Source organism: Oryctolagus cuniculus, chromosome 2, assembly GCF_051225735.1.
Source record: "Oryctolagus cuniculus isolate XC-2025 breed Fujian yellow rabbit chromosome 2, ASM5122573v1, whole genome shotgun sequence".
In the NCBI taxonomy this organism is placed as follows: Eukaryota; Metazoa; Chordata; class Mammalia; order Lagomorpha; family Leporidae; genus Oryctolagus; species Oryctolagus cuniculus.
The window spans coordinates 91,662,491-91,681,172 of NC_142868.1; the positions used below are offsets into that span (position 1 = coordinate 91,662,491).

At 39.8% G+C, this 18,682-nt stretch overlaps 1 protein-coding gene across 1 annotated transcript in view; it reads left to right on the forward strand.

Moving 5' to 3' along the window:
• LOC138843046 (disintegrin and metalloproteinase domain-containing protein 32) overlaps positions 1 to 18,682 on the forward strand; it is a 591,210-nt gene that overhangs the window by 407,003 nt on the left and 165,525 nt on the right. The window lies entirely within an intron of this gene.

Consider the following 18,682-nt stretch of genomic DNA (forward strand, 5'->3'; position numbering starts at 1 on the left):
GAGTGAAATTAGTACTTTGGCCGGCGCCGCGGCTCACTAGGCTAATCCTCCGCCTAGCGGCGCCGGCACACCGGGTTCTAGTCCCGGTCGGGGCGCCGGATTCTGTCCCGGTTGCCCCTCTTCCAGGCCAGCCCTCTTTTGTGGCCAGGGAGTGCAGTGGAGGATGGCCCAGGTGCTTGGGCCCTGCACCCCATGGGAGACCAGGAAAAGCACCTGGCTCCTGGCTCCTGCCACCGGATCAGCGCGGTGCGCCGGCCGCGGCAGCCATTGGAGGGTGAACCAACGGCAAAGGAAGACCTTTCTCTCTGTCTCTGTCTCTCTCACTGTCCACTCTGCCTGTCAAAAAAAAAAAAAAAAAAAGAAATCCTTATTGGACAAGATTGAAAATCTCTCTCGTGAAAATGAAATTTTAAGGAAGAATCAAAATGAAACTCAGAAACTAGTAGAACAGGAAAGTGTAATAGTCAAGAGAAATCAAAATGAAATGAAGAGCTCAATAGATCAAATGACAAACACATTAGAAAGCCTTAAAAACAGAATGGGTGAAGCAGAAGAGAGAATATCGGACTTAGAAGATAGAGCACGGGAAAACATACAGTCAAACCAAAGAAAAGAAGAGGAAATTAGAAATCTAAAAAATATTGTTGGGAATCTACAGGATACTATTAAAAAAACCAACATTTGAGTTCTAGGAGTTCCTGAAGGCATGGAGAGAGAGAAAGGATTAGAAGGCCTTTTTAGTGAGATACTAGCAGAGAACTTTCCAGGTTTGGAGAAGGACAGAGACATCCTAGTACAGGAAGCTCATAGAACCCCCAGTAAACATGACCAAAAGAGATCCTCACCACGACACGTGGTAATTAAACTTACCACAGTGAAACATAAAGAAAAGATCCTAAAATGGGCAAGAGAGAAACGTCAGATTACTCTCAGAGGATCTCCAATCAGACTCACAGCAGACTTCTCATCAGAAACACTACAAGCCAGGAGGGAATGGCGAGACATAGCACAGGTGCTAAGAGAGAAAAATTGCCAGCCCAGAATATTATATCCTGCCAAGCTCTCATTTGTGAATGAAGGTGAAATAAAGACCTTTCATAGCAAACAGAAATTGAAACACTTTGTGGCCACTCGTCCGGCCCTGCAAAAGATACTTAAAGATGTGCTACACTCAGAAACACAGAAACACGGCCATCAATATGAAAGAAGGGAAAGGAAGAACACCTACCAGTAAAAGAGCATGGGAAGCTCAAAGCATATACTAGAAAATATCTCCGGGAAAATGGCAGGGCAAAGTCACTACGTATCAATAGTCACATTGAACATTAATGGTCTGAATTCTTCAGTTAAAAGACACCGTTTGGCTGACTGGCTCAAAGAACACAACCCAACTATTTGTTGCCTACAAGAAACACATCTCTCTAACAAAGAGGCATGCAGACTGAAAGTGAAAGGTTGGAAAAAGGTATTCCATGCCAACAAAAACTAAACGAAATAGCAGGTGTAGCCATATTAATATCAGAGAAAATAAACTTTAATACAAAAACTGTTAAGAGAGACAAAGAGGGACACTATATAATGATTAAGGGTTCAATTCAACAGGTAGATGTAACTATTATAAATGTACATGCACCTAATTACAGGGCACCGGTCTATTTAAAAGATATGTTAAGGGACTTAAAGGGAGATTTAGATTCCAATACAATAGTACTGGGGGACTTCAATACTCCACTCTCAGAAATAGACAGATCATCCAGACAGAAGATCAACAAGGAAACAGCAGATTTAATCGACACTATTGCCCTAATGGATCTAACAGATATCTACAGAACTTTCAACCCTACATCTACAGACTTCACATTCTTCTCAGCATTGCATGGAACCTTCTCTAGGATTGATCACATACTAGGCCATAAAGCAAGTCTCAGCAAATTTAAAAGAATTAGAATCATACCATGCAGCTTCTCAGACCACAGTGGGATGAAGCTGGATATTAGCAACTCAGGAAACCCCAGAAAGTATGCAAACACATGGAGACTGAACAACATGCTCCTGAATGAACACTGGGTCATTCAAGAAATCAAAAGAGAAATCAAAAACTTTCTGGAAGTAAATGGAGACAACAACACAACATATCAAAACTTATGGGATACAGCAAAAGCAGTATTGAGAGGCAAATTTATAGCAAAAGATGCCTATATCAAGAAATTGGAAAGGTACCAAATAAATGAGCTTTCAACGCATCTCAAGGACCTAGAAAAACTGCAGCAAACCAAACCCAAATCTAGTAGGAGAAGAGAAATAATTAAAACCAGAGAAGAAATTAACAGGATTGAATCCAAAAAAACACTACAAAAAATCAGCCAAGCGAGAAGCTGGTTTTTTGAAAAAATAAACAAAATTGACACCCCATTGGCCCAACTAACTAAAAAAAGAAAAGAAAAGACCCAAATCAATAAAATCAGAGATGAAAAAGGAAACGTAACAACAGACACCACAGAAATAAAAAGAATCATCAGAAATTACTACAAGGACCTGTATACCAGCAAACAGGAAAACCTATCAGAAATGGATAGATTCCTGGACACATGCAATCTACCAAAATTGAACCATGAAGACATAGAAAACCTAAATAGACCCATAACTGAAACAGAAATTGAAACAGTAATTAAGGCCCTCCTAACAAAGAAAAGCCCAGGACCAGATGGATTCACTGCTGAATTCTACCAGACATTTAAAGAAGAACTAGTCCCATTTCTTCTCAAACTATTCAGAACAATCGAAAAAGAGGGAATCCTCCCAAATTCTTTCTATGAAGCCAGCATCACCTTAATCCCTAAGCCAGAGAAAGATGCAGCACTGAAAGAAAATTACAGACCAATATCCCTGATGAACATAGATGCAAAAATCCTCAATAAAATTCTGGCCAATAGAGTACAACAACACATCAGAAAGATCATCCACCCAGACCAAGTGGGATTCAACCCTGGTATGCAGGGAAGGTTCAACATTCGCAAATCAATCAATGTGATTCACCACATTAACAGACTGCAAAAGAAAAACCATATGATTATCTCAATTGATGCAGAGAAAGCATTCAATAAAATTCAACACCCTTTCATGATGAGAACTCTAAGCAAATTGGGTATAGAAGGAACATTCCTCAATATAATCAAAGCAATTTATAAAAAACCCACAGCCAGCATCCTATTGAATGGGGAAAAGTTGGAAGCGTTTCCACTGAGATATGGCACCAGGCAGGGATGCCCACTCTCACCACTGCTATTTAACATAGTTCTGGAAGTTTTATCCAGAGCCATCAGACAAGAAAAAGAAATCAAAGGAATACAAATCGAGAAGGAAGAAGTCAAACTATCCCTCTTTGCAGACGATATGATTCTGTACTTAGAGGATCCAAAGAACTCTACTAAGAGACTATTGGAACTCATAGAGGAGTTTGGCAAAGTGGCAGGATATAAAATCAATGCACAAAAATCAACAGCCATTGTATATACAAGCAATGTCACGGCTGAGAAAGAACTGCTAAGATCAATCTCATTCACAATAGCTAAAAAAACAATCAAATACCTTGCAATAAACTTAACCAGGACGTTAAAGATCTCTACGATGAGAATTACAAAATCTTAAAGAAAATAGAAGAAGATACCAAGAAATGGAAAAATCTTCCATGCTCATGGATTGGAAGAATCAACATCATCAAAATGTCCATTCTCCCAAAAGCAATTTATAGATTCAATGTAATCTCAATCAAGATACCAAAGACATTCTTCTCAGATCTAGAAAAATCTGATGCTGAAATTCATATGGAGGCAGAAGAGACCTCGAATAGCTAAAGCAATCTTGTACAACAAAAACAAAGCCGGAGGCATCACAATACCAGATTTCAGGACATACTACAGGGAAGTTGTAATCAAAACAGCATGGTACTGGTACAGAATCAGATGGATAGACCAATGGAACAGAATAGAAACACCAGAAATCAACCCAAACATCTACAGCCAACTTATATTTGACCAAGGATCTAAAACCAATTCCTGGAGAAAGGACAGTCTATTCAATAAATGGTGCTGGGAAAACTGGATTTCCATGTGCAGAAGCATGAAGCAAGACCCCTACCATACACCTTACACAAAAATCCACTCAACATGGATTAAAGACCTAAATCTACGACCTAACACCATTAAGTTATTAGAGAACATTGGAGAAACCCTTCAAGATATTGGCACAGGCAAAGAATTTCTGGAAAAGACCCAGGAGGCACAGGGAGTCAAAGCCAAAATCAACTATTGGGATTGCATCAAATTGAGAAGTTTCTGTACTGCAAAAGAAACAGTCAGGAGAGTGAAGAGACAACCGACAGAATGGGAAAAAATATTTGCAAACTATGCAACAGATAAAGGGTTAATAACCAGAATCTACAAAGAGATCAAGAAACTCCACAAAAACAAAACCAACAACCCACTGAAGAAATGGGCCAAGGACCTCAATAGACATTTTTCAAAAGAGGAAATCCAAATGGCCAACAGGCACATGAAAAAATGTTCAAGGTTGCTAGCAATCAGGGAAAGGCAAATCAAAACCACAATGAGGTTTCACCTCACCCCGGTGAGAATGGCTCACATACAGAAATCTACCAACAACAGATGCTGGCGAGGATGTGGGGAAAAAGGGACACTAACCCACTGTTGGTGGGAATGCAAACTGGTCAAGCCACTATGGAAGTCAGTCTGGAGATTCCTCAGAAACCTGAAGATAACCCTACCATTCGACCCAGCCATCCCACTCCTTGGAATTTACCCAAAGGAGTTTAAATTGACAAACAAAAAAGCCTTCTGCACCCTAATGTTTATTGCAGCACAATTCACAATAGCCAAGACCTGGAACCAACCTAAATGCCCATCAGCGGTAGACTGGATAAAGAAATTATGGGATATGTATTCTTTAGAATACTATACCGCAGTAAGAAACAACGAAATCCAGTCATTTGCAACAAAATGGAGGAATCTGGAACACATCATGCTGAGTGAAGTAAGCCAGTCCCAAAGGGACAAATACCATATGTTCTCCCTGATCGGTGACAACTGACTGAACACCAAAAAGGAAACCTCCTGAAGTGAAATGGACACTATGAGAAACGGTGACTTGATCAGCATAGCCCTGACTGTTAATGAACAACTTAATACATTATCCCTCTTAGTAGTTTTTTTGTCTGTTCTAATTAATATGACTGGTTTAATTCTTTAATTATCACACAGTTATTCTTAAGTGTTGAAAATTAACTGAAAAGTGATCCCTGTTAAACATAAGAATGGCAATAAGAGAGGGAAGAGATGTATAATTTGGGACATGCTCAAGCTGACTTGCCCCAAATGGTAGAGTTAGAAACATACCAGGGGATTCCAATTCAATCCCATCAAGGTGGCATGTACCAATGCCATCTCACTAGTCCCAGTGATCAATTTCATTTCACAATTGATCATAATGAAAGGACTAAGAGTCAAAGGGAGCACATAAACAAGTCTAGTACCTGCTAACAATAACCGATAGAATAAAAAAAGGGGAGAGTGATCCAACATGGGAAGTGAGATACTCAGCAGACTCATAGAATGGCAGATGTCCTAAATAGCACTCTGGCCTCAGAATCAGCCCTAAAGGCATTCGGATCTGGCTAAAAGCCCATGAGAGTATTTCAGGCATGGAAAGCCAAGACACTCTGGCAAAAGATCTCTGTGAGTGAGATCCCAGTGGAAAGAACAGGTCTTCAAAGAAGGAGGTACCTTTCTCTGAAGGGAGGAGAGAACCTCCACTTTGACTATGACCTTGTCTAAACAAGATAAGAGTCGGAGAACTCAGAGGGCTTCTATAGCCTTGGAAACTCATGACTGGAGCATAGGGAGATTACTGATGCCATAGAAAGGAATGTCAATTTGTAAAGTCAACAACAGGAGTCACTGTGCACTAACTCCTCATGTAGCATGTCTGTCCTTAATGTGCTGTACATTGAGATTTAATGCTATAACGAGCACTCAAACAGTATATTTCACTTTGTGTTTCTATGGGGGTGCAAACTGTTGAAATCTTTACTTAATGTATACTAAACTGATCTTCTGTAAAAAAAAAAAAAAGAAATTATCAATTCCCAACTTGACTCTCACTGGGATTAAACATGACAATAGGTCTGATCTGATTTCATCATCATTTAAAAAAAATCATCTATTATTTTTCACTTTATGTTTCTGTGTGGGAGCAAACTGTTGAAATCCTTACTTAATGTATACTAAGCTGATCTTCTGTATATTAAGATAATCGAAAATGAATCTTGATGTGAATGGAAGGGGAAAGGGAGTGGGAAAGGGGAGCGTTGTGGGTGGGAGGGACAGTATGTGGGGGAAGCCATTGTAATTCATATGCCGTACTTTGGAAATTTATATTCATTAAATAAAAGATAAAAAAAGAAATTATGCCATTGTAAAAAATAAAAGAGTGAGGGTAGATCCTCAGTTTTCCTCAGGGAAAAAGAGTAGGATAGAAATCATCATTATGTGCATAAAACTATATATATAAAACACTTGAACTATGTTCCCACCATATAAATGTAAAAATCAAGTGATCGCTGTTAAATATAAGAGTGGGAATAAGAGAGGGAAGAGATGTGCAATTCGGGACATGCTCAAGCTGACTTACCTCAAACATACCAGGGGATTCCAATTCAATCCCATCAAGGTGGCATGTACCAATGCCATCTCACTAGTCCAAGTGATCAATTTCTGTTCATAATTGATCATAATGATAGGACTAAGAACCAAAGGGATCACATAAACAAGACTAGTGTCTGCAAATACTAGCTGATAGAATAAAAAAGGGAGAGAACGATCCAACATGGGAAGTGAGATACACAGCAGACCCATAGAATGGCAGATGTCCTAAACAGCACTCTGGCCTCAGAATCAGCCCTTAAGGCATGTGGATCCGGCTGAAAAGCCCATGAGAGTATTTCAGGCATGGAAAGCCAAGACACTCTGGGGGGAAAAAAAAAAAACCTAAATGAAAGATCTCCGCGAGTGAGATCCCAGTGGAAGAACGGGTCATCAAAGAAGGAGGTAGATTTCACTGAGGGAGGAGAGAACTTCCACTTTAACCATGGCCTTGTCTAAATATGATCAGAGTCAGTGAACTCAGGGGGCGTCCATAGCCTTGGCAACTCATGACAAGAGCCTAGGGTGATTACTGAGGCCATAAACAAGAGTGTCAATTTGTTAAGTCAACAACAGGAGTCACTGTGCACTTACTCCTCATGTAGGATCTCTGTCCTTAGTGTGCTGTACATTGAGATTTAATGCTATAACTAGTACTCAAACAGTATTTTTCACTTATGTTTCTGTGTGGGAGCAAACTGTTGAAATCTTTACTTAATGTATGCTAAACTGATCTTCTGTATATAAAGAGAAATGAAAATGAATCTTGATGTGAATGGAAGGGGAGAGGGAGTGGGAAAGGGGAGGGTTGCGGGTGGGAGGGACGTTATGGGGGGGGAAGCCATTGTAATCTATAAGCTGTACTTTGGAAATTTATATTCATTAAATAAAAGTTTAAAAATCAATTAAAATTCAATTAAACAATATAAAAAGAATACCAGCTTGGTTACTACAAGGAATAAAGTGACTGATAAAAGAATTACCCCACATTAAATAAAAAGCAAAGATGTATCAAATTTTTTAAAAAAGTAAAAAGATCTATTTTCAGTATACTTAATGATTATTAGCTGACCTTACTCTAAGTAAAAGAGTTCAACAAATAGTATGAAGAGAAAAAAATGGTAAAAGGCTCAATATCCACAAATGGTTAAAAAAAAGTACTTAAAAGATAAATGTGTGAGGAACCATCGATTCCGATCTTTTTAGAACAGCCAATTTGGATTTCCCCATAGAAGCCCTGAGTAAAAAATTACAGTGGGAAACAAACTGATTGATGTCTTAATAGACCCTGGCTGGACACTCCTATTTAAAGTTAAACATTAATCTTATTTTAAGGACTTTCAGTCTATTATAATCATAGGACTATCTGGGTAGATAAAACATTGACCATTCTTAGAACCATTAAAATGCAAACTTGGGGACTGTGCAGAAAGGATCTTTTGGCAAATGCCAGAATATCCTAAACCTCTCCTCTGCTGAGACCTCCAATTCAAATTTAAATGCTCAACTAACATTTTCATCAGGACAAGTCAACATTAATGTTTCCTGAGAATAGGCTTGGAACATTCTGATAGTCCTCACAGGAATGCTTGCCAAAGAAGAGGACTTCTTTCCCCAAAAATGTTAAGGGAGATCTAGACTACTCCTATTCAGGTTGATCTTATCTATGGACCAGCCCTTGACAGAGCCAAACCTGAAACTCTTCACGGACAGAGGCAGAATCATGAATCATGGTAAATGTCATGCCAGGGATGGGATAATAACTTTCTAGGAGGCCCTTGAGGTCAGAGTCCTACTACCAAGGAATTCAACACAAAAACAAACATCATTGCCCTTACTCAAGCTTTCCCTCTGGTGAATATCTACGTCAACTCAAGGCAAGCTTTTTCATTCTCTCTCTCTCTCTCTCTCTCTCTCTCTCTCTCTGTGTGTGTGTGTGTGTGTGTGTGTGTCTTTCTCTCTGACCTATCTCTCCCTTTCAATTAGAGTTAAAATAGCAAATCTATAAAGCATACAATAAAATAATATATTTAGGGCAAAGAGGAAGCTATAAGCTACACTGGAAAAAGACACATTAATAGGGACAAATAAGTTAATCAGTTTGACAGGTGTAGTCTCATCAATTACTGTAAATGGCACATTTTAACAATAGAATACTTTTTAAATGTTTCAGAAAAGCATCTAAACTAGTAATCTGTAACTATGTAAGCCTGCATTCAAAAAAAATATAAGAAATGGGGCCGGCACCTTGGCTCTCTTGGTTAATCCTCCGCCTGCAGCACCGGCATCCCATGTGGGTGCAGGGTTCTAGTCCCGGTTGCTCCTCTTCCAGTCCGGCTCTCTGCTGTTACCCAGGAAGGCAGTGGAGAATGGCCCAAGTGCTTGGGCCCTGCACCCGCATGGGAGACCAGGAGGAAGCACCTGGCTATTGGCTTCAGATCGGCGCAGCGCCAGCCATGGCAGCCATTTGAGGAGTGAACCAGAAAGGAAGACCTTTCTCTCTGTCTCTCTTTCTTACTGTCTAACTCTATCTGTCAAATAAATAAAAAAAAATTTAAAAAAGAATATAAGAAATGAATCATGTGTAGGCATTTAACAGAAAATATTTATAACATACAGACACTAACAAAAATTGTTTTACTTTAGGAAAGTCAAACTAGAATTAAAAATGAGTGTATTCAAGAATCAATATTGAGCAAAGCAGTAGATAATCATGTTTTAAATCTTAATAAATGTTCATTGAACGTAAAATGTTAATTGTAATCATGACTAATTAAGATTTAAGTCCTGTAGATAAAAGCCTGGAAGCTAAAAGCCAAATGACAGTTCTATGAATTATTAAGATTTAAGTGTTATGTTAAATTGTTTAAATCTTTCTGTCTGTTGTTTAGGAAAAGATTGAAACTGCAGATAGGATTTAGACATTCGAAATTAATTATACGAAGGCGTGCTAATATAATCCACACTGAGGTTACTCCCATCTCTCTCCATTTATTGGCTTCAGTAACCTTTCTCACTGACATTCCATGCAATAAAGATCATTCTGAAGATAAATTATACGAAAATTGTAGTGATTGTTAGGTCAATAAAGCACAGCAACAGTTTCAAGTTATTTAAATGAATAATTATCCTAAAAATGTTTGAATATAAATGAATAATTACACTAAAATATTTTCCTTGTGCACAAAGAAAAGAGGCTAACAAATGAGTCAACATTCCAAATTAAACCATTCCAATTAAGGTGTAGATTTTCCATCATCTGTCATTTAATATAGCTGAACAAGAATTCTAGGAGAGGTTAATAATGATAACATGGTTTCAGGATAAGAGAAAATATAATCAGGAAGAAATGAGGGAAGTTACATCACAGATTTACCCGAGTGTACGTTACTTGTGTGTCTGCACACGTGCATGCATATCCATCCACCTCTGTGTTTGTGATTTTGTTTGGCTACTCCTGTGTGTATGATGATCTAAGTTCATCATTCATTCAACAAATATTTACATATCCCTTCCCAAAACACAAACATTATGCTACTTTCTGGTGATACAATGCCGAGCTTTTATTTTCTGAGGTGGGTGAGAGAATATTTATTAGTCATGCCCAGGGTGAGGAAAAGAACACTGAGCTATTCTGTGTTCAAGCATTGTGTGAAAACCCATTTACTCACAATAGCAAGAGAGAATAAACAAAAATCAAAATGTTAGTTTTGTGAAGCTAACTCCAATATTAAAGTGTGAAGAAAGGTTCATAGTAAGAAGAGACTGAAGGATAAGAGATGTAATCGTTTTAATTGAAGACGGAATATCTGCAATAAATGAAGTCATACAATTTGGTGTGCTGCCCAGAGAGTTTGCCCTGGAAATTTGGGGGTGTTGTGGAATAGTTGTGAGCCAATAAAGAATATCACCACTCCTCTGTACACATAAATAAGGACTTCAAGTCATATGGCCAGAGTAGAAACCTATAAAATATTTACGCAGAAACATCTATAACTCTGTAGGTTGGGAAACTATATACTTATTTAGATTATTATACAGAGGTATGCACCATTCAGGGAATGGAATTTGACCTAGTGAGTACCACTACATAATAATGAGAAGCTAGAGAAAGCATATAATTCCTAATATCTAATAAAGCTTTTTCTTTAGCCAGTTCTCCTCAACTGAGGAAGAGGCCTTCACTCAGTCATCCATGAGGGCACAATTGTCTTTCTACTTGTAGAGACTCCAAACAAAGAAGTAAATTTGCACGTCTGTTACTCCAAGATGAAAATACAGAAAGATTCTGCTTACAAATCAGCACCTTAAATATGTCATCAATCATTTAACCCATTGCTCCCAACCATAATCTCTCAATGCACCATTAAATAAACTGAAGGAATGAATAAAGAGATTTATTTTTAAAAATGACTCACTAGTGACTAGATTGGCAAATTCTAACATGTTGCTTTAGATTTAGAATTCTACCATGGAAGGGTACAAATAAAACTTAATTGATTATCTTGATTTTTAAATAGCACTGATTGTATGAAATACATCCTAATTTATTGACTTGCTAGTAACAGCTTGGCTGTTGCTTTCTGATCTGTATCTAAATGAGAATAGAAATCATGCTTTCAAATCAATATTAACAAATAAAGGATGATAAAAGTAAATATTTGACAATGATAACATGCAATAACTTTCATAACACTAGTGATTATTACTAAATACTTTTTATTGCTAAATTAGAGTATGCAAATAAGTAAAATTTTTGTTTACCAATACACTCAGCCCATGAACCAGTTAAATACCAAACTCCCAACTAGGAAGGGCAAGGAAAAGATTGGTCTTTCTCCTGATAACTTCCTGGTACAGAATATATGTTTCATTTTGATTGTCTGATTCTGGTTTTCATGTTCTAACCTGATGTTTTACCCATTAAGAAACAAATGACTACAGGTTGTGACTTCAAAGCTGCACTGACTTCTACATAAGAAAGAACAGTGGGCTGGCAGAATAAGTTACCTCTTGTATTCCATGCTAAGCAAAATAGTGAAAAAAAAGAAATAAAAGTATTTACTAAATTTTAAGGAAGAAAGAATTATCTCTATACTAAATTCAAAACAATTGAAAGGTAGAAAATCTTTTCAAACCCCTTCTATGATGTCAACATCACCTTAATTCCTAAACCAAAAAAAGATACAAAAGAGAAAGAGAATGATAGACCAATATCCCCAATGAACGTAGATGCAAAAATCCTCAACAAAATACTAGCTAAGGTCATTAACCAGCACCATGGGATTTATTCCTGGTACGCAGGCACGCTTCAACATTCAGAAACCAATAAATATATCACATTAACAAACAGAAGAACAAAAACTCTATGATTATCTCAATAGATGCAGAGAAAGTGATAAAAATCCCAACATCCTTTTATGATGAAAACCATAAGCAAGTTGGGTATAGAAGGAACAATACCTCAACATAATCAAGGCAATATATGACAACCACAAAGCCAGCATCTTATTGAATGGGGAAAAGTTGAAACATTTCCACTAAGATACAGAACCACAAAAAGATACCCACCATCACCACTGCTATTCAATATAGTTGCAGAAGTTTTAACCAGAGCCATTAGGCAAAAAAGGGGGAAAAAAGGAAAAGGAGCAAGTCAAACTACCCCTATTTGCAGATGACATGATTCTATATACGGGAGAATCGAAAGACTCTACTAAGAGACTATGGGAACTCATAAAAGAGTTTGGTAAAGTAACAGGACATAAAATTAACACAAAAAATCCATAGCCTTTTTATACACAGACATTTTCATGGCTGAGAAAGAACTTCTAAGATCAATTCCATTAATAGCTTAAAAAAAAACTCGGAAAAAATTAACCAAGAAAGTCTAGGATCTCTGCTACAAAAATTACAAAACATTAAAGAAACAGAAGAAGACAGAAAAATGCAAAAATATTCCATGTTTGTGGATTGGAAGAATCAGCATCATGAAAATGTCCATGCTACCCAAAACAATTTACAGAATTGATGCTATCCCAATCAATATGCCAATGATATTCTTTCTCAGATCTAGAAAAAGTGGATGCTAAAATTCAAAAGAACCTAAAAAGCAAAAGCAATCTTATACAACAACAATGAAGCCAGAGGCATCACATTCTCAGATCTCAAGACATACTACAAGGCAGTTATAACCAAAACAGCCTGGTACTAGTAAATAAAACAGATTTGTAGACAAGTAGAACAGAACAGAAATTCCAGATATCAATCCATGCATATACAACCAACTTATTTTTGACAAAATGGCTAAAATCAATACCTAGATTAAGGACATTCTCTGCAACAGATGGTGCTGGGAAAACTAGATCTCATGTGCAAGAATATGAAATAAGACTCCAACCTTGGCCGGTGCCGTGGCACAGTAGGTTAATCCTCCGCCTGCAGCATCAGCATCCCATATGGGTGCCGGTTCTAGTCCCAGCTGCTCCTCTTCCAATCCAGCTCTCTGCTGTGGCCTGGGAAAGCATTGGAGGATGGCCTGAGTGCTTGGGCCCCTGCACCCATGTCAGAGACCTGGAAGATGCTCCTGGCTCCTGGTCAGATCAGCACAGCTCCAGCTGTTGTGGCCATTTGGGGAGTGAATCAATGGAAGGAAGACCTTTCTCTCTGTCTCTCCCTCTCACTGTCTGTAACTCTTTCAAATAAAATAAATAAAAATCTTTTTAAAAAAGTCTCCTACCTATACCTTTCACAAAAATTCACTCAAAATGGATCAAGGAACTGAACCTATGCATTGGCACCATCAAATATCTTGAGAATATTGGAAAAACTCTGCAAGACATTAGCATGGGCAAAAACTTCTTGAAAAAAAATATCTCAGAAGCACAGGCAACCAAAGTCAAACGTGAAAAATGGGATTAAAATAAGTTGAGAAGCTACTGCACTGGAAAAAAAGAATACTCAGCTATGTGAAGAGACAACTAACAAAATGGGAGAAAATATTTGCAAATTTGTAACTGATAAAGGATTAATATCCAGAATCTATAAACAGGTCACTAAACTCAAAAACAACAAAACAAACAATCCAGTTAAGAAATAGACAAGGCCGGTGCCGCGGCTCACTAGGCTAATCCTCCCCCTTGCAGCGCCGGCACACCAGGTTCTAGTCCTGGTCAGGGCGCCAGATTCTGTCCCAGTTGCTCCTCTTCCAGGCCAGCTCTCTGCTGTGGCCCGGGAGTACAGTGGAGGATGGCCCAAGTGCTTGGGCCCTGCATCTCATGGGAGACCAGGAGAAGCACCTGGCTCCTGCCTTCGGATCAGCGTGGTGTGCTGGCCGCAGCGTGCCGGCCGTGGCAGTCATTGGAGGGTAAACCAACGGCAAAGGAAGACCTTTCTCTCTGTCTCTCTCTCTCACTGTCCACTCTGCCTGTCAAAAAAAAAAAAAAAGAAAAGAAAAGAAATAGACAAAAGACTTGAACAGGCATTTTTCTTTTTTCCTCTTTTTCAGAGGAAAGCTTTATTGTCAGTTAGGAAAAGCCCGAAGGCCAGGGAGAGAGGGCAACAGTAAGAGAGAGAGGGAGTCAAGAGAGAGACATCAAGTGAAAGAGAGCATAAATTTATCATTGTTCAGTAAATTACCTTATGATTATTGTAAGGCCACCACAAAACACACCAAACACCAGAGTTAAGGGAAAGGCTTATTTTCATGTGGGGGAAGCCTGACGGGCTGGGGGTAAGGGCAAGAGAGTAAGAGAGGAATCAGGAGGGCACTTGTATGGGAAGCAGGTCCTGTTATACCTTTTGCAGGGGGACTGGGAAGTAGGAGCATATATTTCTGTACTATTTTATATCACCCTCCCCTGAGACCACAATGACTTCTGAATATTCTTTCCAATCAGATAGATCCCTGCCTTTGGGACCCAATATACTTTGGTAGCCCTTCACCACACCTCCATAAAAATACTGAGTGACTTTGTATCTAGTTAGGCTATTCTACATTTTCTGAGCTCCAATTCGATTATCATGCTGCTTCTCCTGACCAATCCCCATGTCCATCCTGGCCCCCTGTAGGACATTCTCATCACACATCACTTAGGGCACAACATCCATTTCACCTTCCCACATTTAAACATCACAAATTCTCATCTCACAGGAAATCTGGCTTTGCCTGCTCCCTGTCTTCCTCCCCCTATAACATTCTCCCAACCCCAAATCTATGAGTCAAAACTAGAAGAGCATCACTCTTGGAAACCAGATCATTGACCCCTCTGACCACCAGTCTCACTTGGTAAATAATAATTTATCTCCCCCAGCTAATGGCAAATACACATAACCAGTCCTGTTTCTAGGCTCCCTCATTCGCTGTGTGTGTCCCTGAATCTTCTAAGCCCAACTCCCACTTCTGTGCAGACCATCCTCCTCCACAGTATAGCTTATCTCTTTGGAAACCTACCTCAAAAACTAGGATGACACAATGTCTTTCCAAATACAAGTTACTTACATAAATAAGAGATTTTCTTTCTTTGTGAGAGTAACATTTACCTCTGCTTCCCAACTAACTACACCAACACTTACATTCTTGTCTATCTGCTAATGCTAGTTTAGCCAAAATAACCAATCTACCACTTTCTCTATCCACAAGTATTCCCTGCAGAACATCTGTCACCCTAATGTTATTGGGTAACTTTAAGCCACAATTCATTTGTTGGGTTCTTGTCTTAAGTTTAGAGAAGCATTCTAAATTCAGATACAAACAAGATGGGCAACGTGGTAAAGTTCAGGATTTATTTGGGGAAGTGAGAGAAATACACAGGAATGTGAGAGCTTTATTAAGGGAAAGGGGCCCAAGAAGGTAAACCAGGAGTTCCATACCAGGCTCTTCCAGAGAGTGGACCAGAGACTGCAAGCAAGAGAGGGCACAGGGATAGGAGTGCACCTAGAGGTGGCACATGAAAGCAGGCACGAGAAGAGGGAAAAGATATATGAAAGTACACAAAAGGTATATGAGAGAGCAGGGTGGGCCCAGCGTGCTCCACACCTTTTACTCATTTCTAATCGGGAAGTGGCTACATGGCCTAGTTGACAGGTGGACAGGTGGGTGGAAACAGCTGAGACCAAGTAGGGGCAAGAGGGTTGTGGTCTCCAGCTCATGAACCTAACCAATCTAATCCTATCTCCCTGGTCAGGTCCCATATCACTAACACTCCTCCTAGGCAGCTTGTGATTTGCTACCTGAGTGTGTACAGTGGTAAGAGGACTAGCTAATCCCTAATACCAGGCATTTTCTTTACTTTTTTTAGAAATATATATTTATTTACTTGAAAGGCTGAGTTACGGAGAGAGAGGGAGAGAGGGAGAGAGAGGGAGAGAGAAGGAGGTAGGGGAGAGAGAGAGATGTCTTCCATCTGCTGGTTCATCCCCACATGGCTGAAAAAGCCCAAGCTGGGTCACGCCAAAACTAGGAACCAAGAATTCCATTGAGGTCTCCCGCATGGAAGGAGGGGAGCCAGTACTTCAGCTATCATCCAGTCATTTCTCAGGAGCATTAGCAGGGACCTGGATCAGAAGCAGAGGAGCCAGATTTGAACTGGTGCACATATGGGAACCCGGCATTGTAGGTGGTAGCTTAACTCTCTATGCCACAAAGCCATCCCTACTACTAGGACCTTTCTAAAGATATACAAAAAAAAAGGAGTTCTCTGTTTATTTCTAAGGAAGAATGCTGTTTTTATGCAAACCAATGCGGTCTTGTCCATGACGCTTCTCACGAGCTGACAGACAAGACACACAGAATTTGACAATGGATGTCTAACCCTTAGAGCAGCTGGTTTTGAAAATCACTCTGGCTACCTTGGTTTGGCCCCTTCCCACTCCCCTTATAATGGCTTTCTTCTTCAATCTCGAGAGCCATGCCTCCGTCAGTCGTGAGAGTGGTTTGTTCACTCAGTGGTCCAGAACCTCACTCAAACCATGCCAGCGACATCCTCCTACTGTGGGACATCTGGTACTGGCCACTGCCTTAAAACCGTCAGTTCCCGTGGGACTGGGGAGGGAAAGGAAAATCACCTCCCTGACTATGCAGCGTCTCAGCAGGAAGCATCCCCTGAGACTGCCTTCTCCCATTTCCCAGTTCCTTCCCTTTCTCAGGAACATATTTTGCATGAAATACCCCAAGTCGTTTTACTTTCCATTCCTTTCTTTACATACAAAAATGCTGGACTGTTACGACTTGTTAGGTTATAGGGGATACAAATGATTAACTCTGCACCTGCTAAAAATGGGTTCAAGCGAAATGACCTGAAGATAAATACTGTGGTATTTAGTTGCCGAAGATTCTGCTCATTTGACTCTAACTTTTACAGCTCCTTGCCAGAGATATCCTGGGCTGATAAAACCATGCAGTATGTATTGTTGACTTTTTGAACACCTGACAAGAGGGCTTTTTTGCTCATCCAGGCCCAATTTATCAAGGTGGATACAGATCTCTGCAAGAATCAGGCAAATAACATCAAAGGACAGCTGCTCACAACCCAGACCTCCCAGCTTCCTGTCCAGGTGAGTTAAATCATCTTTATCTTGACTATGAGGGTATTTCAAAAAGTTCACAGAAAAAAGAAATGATAAGTACATTTCAGTGCAAAAATTTTTTAAAATCCATGCATTTTGAAACAACTTTATGCCAAAATATTGACTGTTAAATGAAATGAATTAACTTTACAAACACAAAAACAAATGACAATTTTCAAAGCTCTGTTAAACTGAATTTATCAGTTAACTGCCCTCCCCCAAAAATCTTTAGTCTCATAGAAATTCATTTCTGAATTTGGAAAAACATGTAACTACAGAACTGAATGATTTTATATAAATTCTTTCAGAAAATGAAACATGAAAAAACTTTCTCTAATTCATTTCCTCACACCAAACTCTGATAATGGATTAGCCTTTGTCACTGAGAACCAAGCCCAAGCCCCGTGGGTCCTTTGGAAGCTGCCTGTCTTCTGGCCCTATTGGTCAGGTGGACAAAGGGCAAAGGAAAGCTCGGGGCAGTGGGTCCCAGTTGGGCAAGTTCAGTCCCTGCAGCTTCCCTCAGAAACCCAGGTTAGGGACGTGGGGAGGGCAAGGGGAAGAAATATCTGGATTTACCATACCTTCACAGGGCAAGCCAAGTCTGGTGAGAAGATCCGAGAGGAACAGCTTGGTTTATCATACAGAGACCACACTGCATGAGGCATCTGATACTTATGGAGCTTTAGGCAATAAACCAGAAGGGGATGGCAGGTGGCAGAAAAGCCATGTAGAAGACAAGAGGAAGAGCTCAAGTTGAAACACTTCCTTCAGTTAAGGGTCCTGAAATGGCCAAAGTGTAACCCCAGGGATTGAATTCTGAGTTGGAGGAAGTGGAAAAGAAAAACAGACATGTCGCCATGCAAGTTGGTCCACACTCGGTTTATTGTTTCCTTTAGCTGCGATCGGGTGACAAAAGGCAGGATTTTCATTTCTCATTGAAACCCTTGACATTTCCATTGTCTTTTGAAGGAATTACTAGTTACTGTGGGAGAGGAGGAAAAAAACATGATCAAGTTGTAGATAGTAAATTTCCTCCCACAGAAAAACACAGAGTTGTGGTAATGCCTAGTAAATGGTTCGTGTTGAAGCCTTTAGGATTTTCTTTGATTTCAGGGGAACTATCATTGTTAATCAGAAGTATTTAAAATGAGAAAAAGGCCGGCGCCGCGGCTCACTAGGCTAATCCTCCGCCTTGCGGCGCCGGCACACCAGGTTCTAGTCCCAGTCAGGGCGCCAGATTCTGTCCCGGTTGCTCCTCTTCCAGGCCAGCTCTCTGCTGTGGCCCGGGAGTGCAGTGGAGGATGGCCCAAGTGCTTGGGCCCTGCATCTCATGGGAGACCAGGAGAAGCACGTGGCTCCTGCCATCCAATCGGCGCGGTACAACAGCTGCAGCGTGCCGG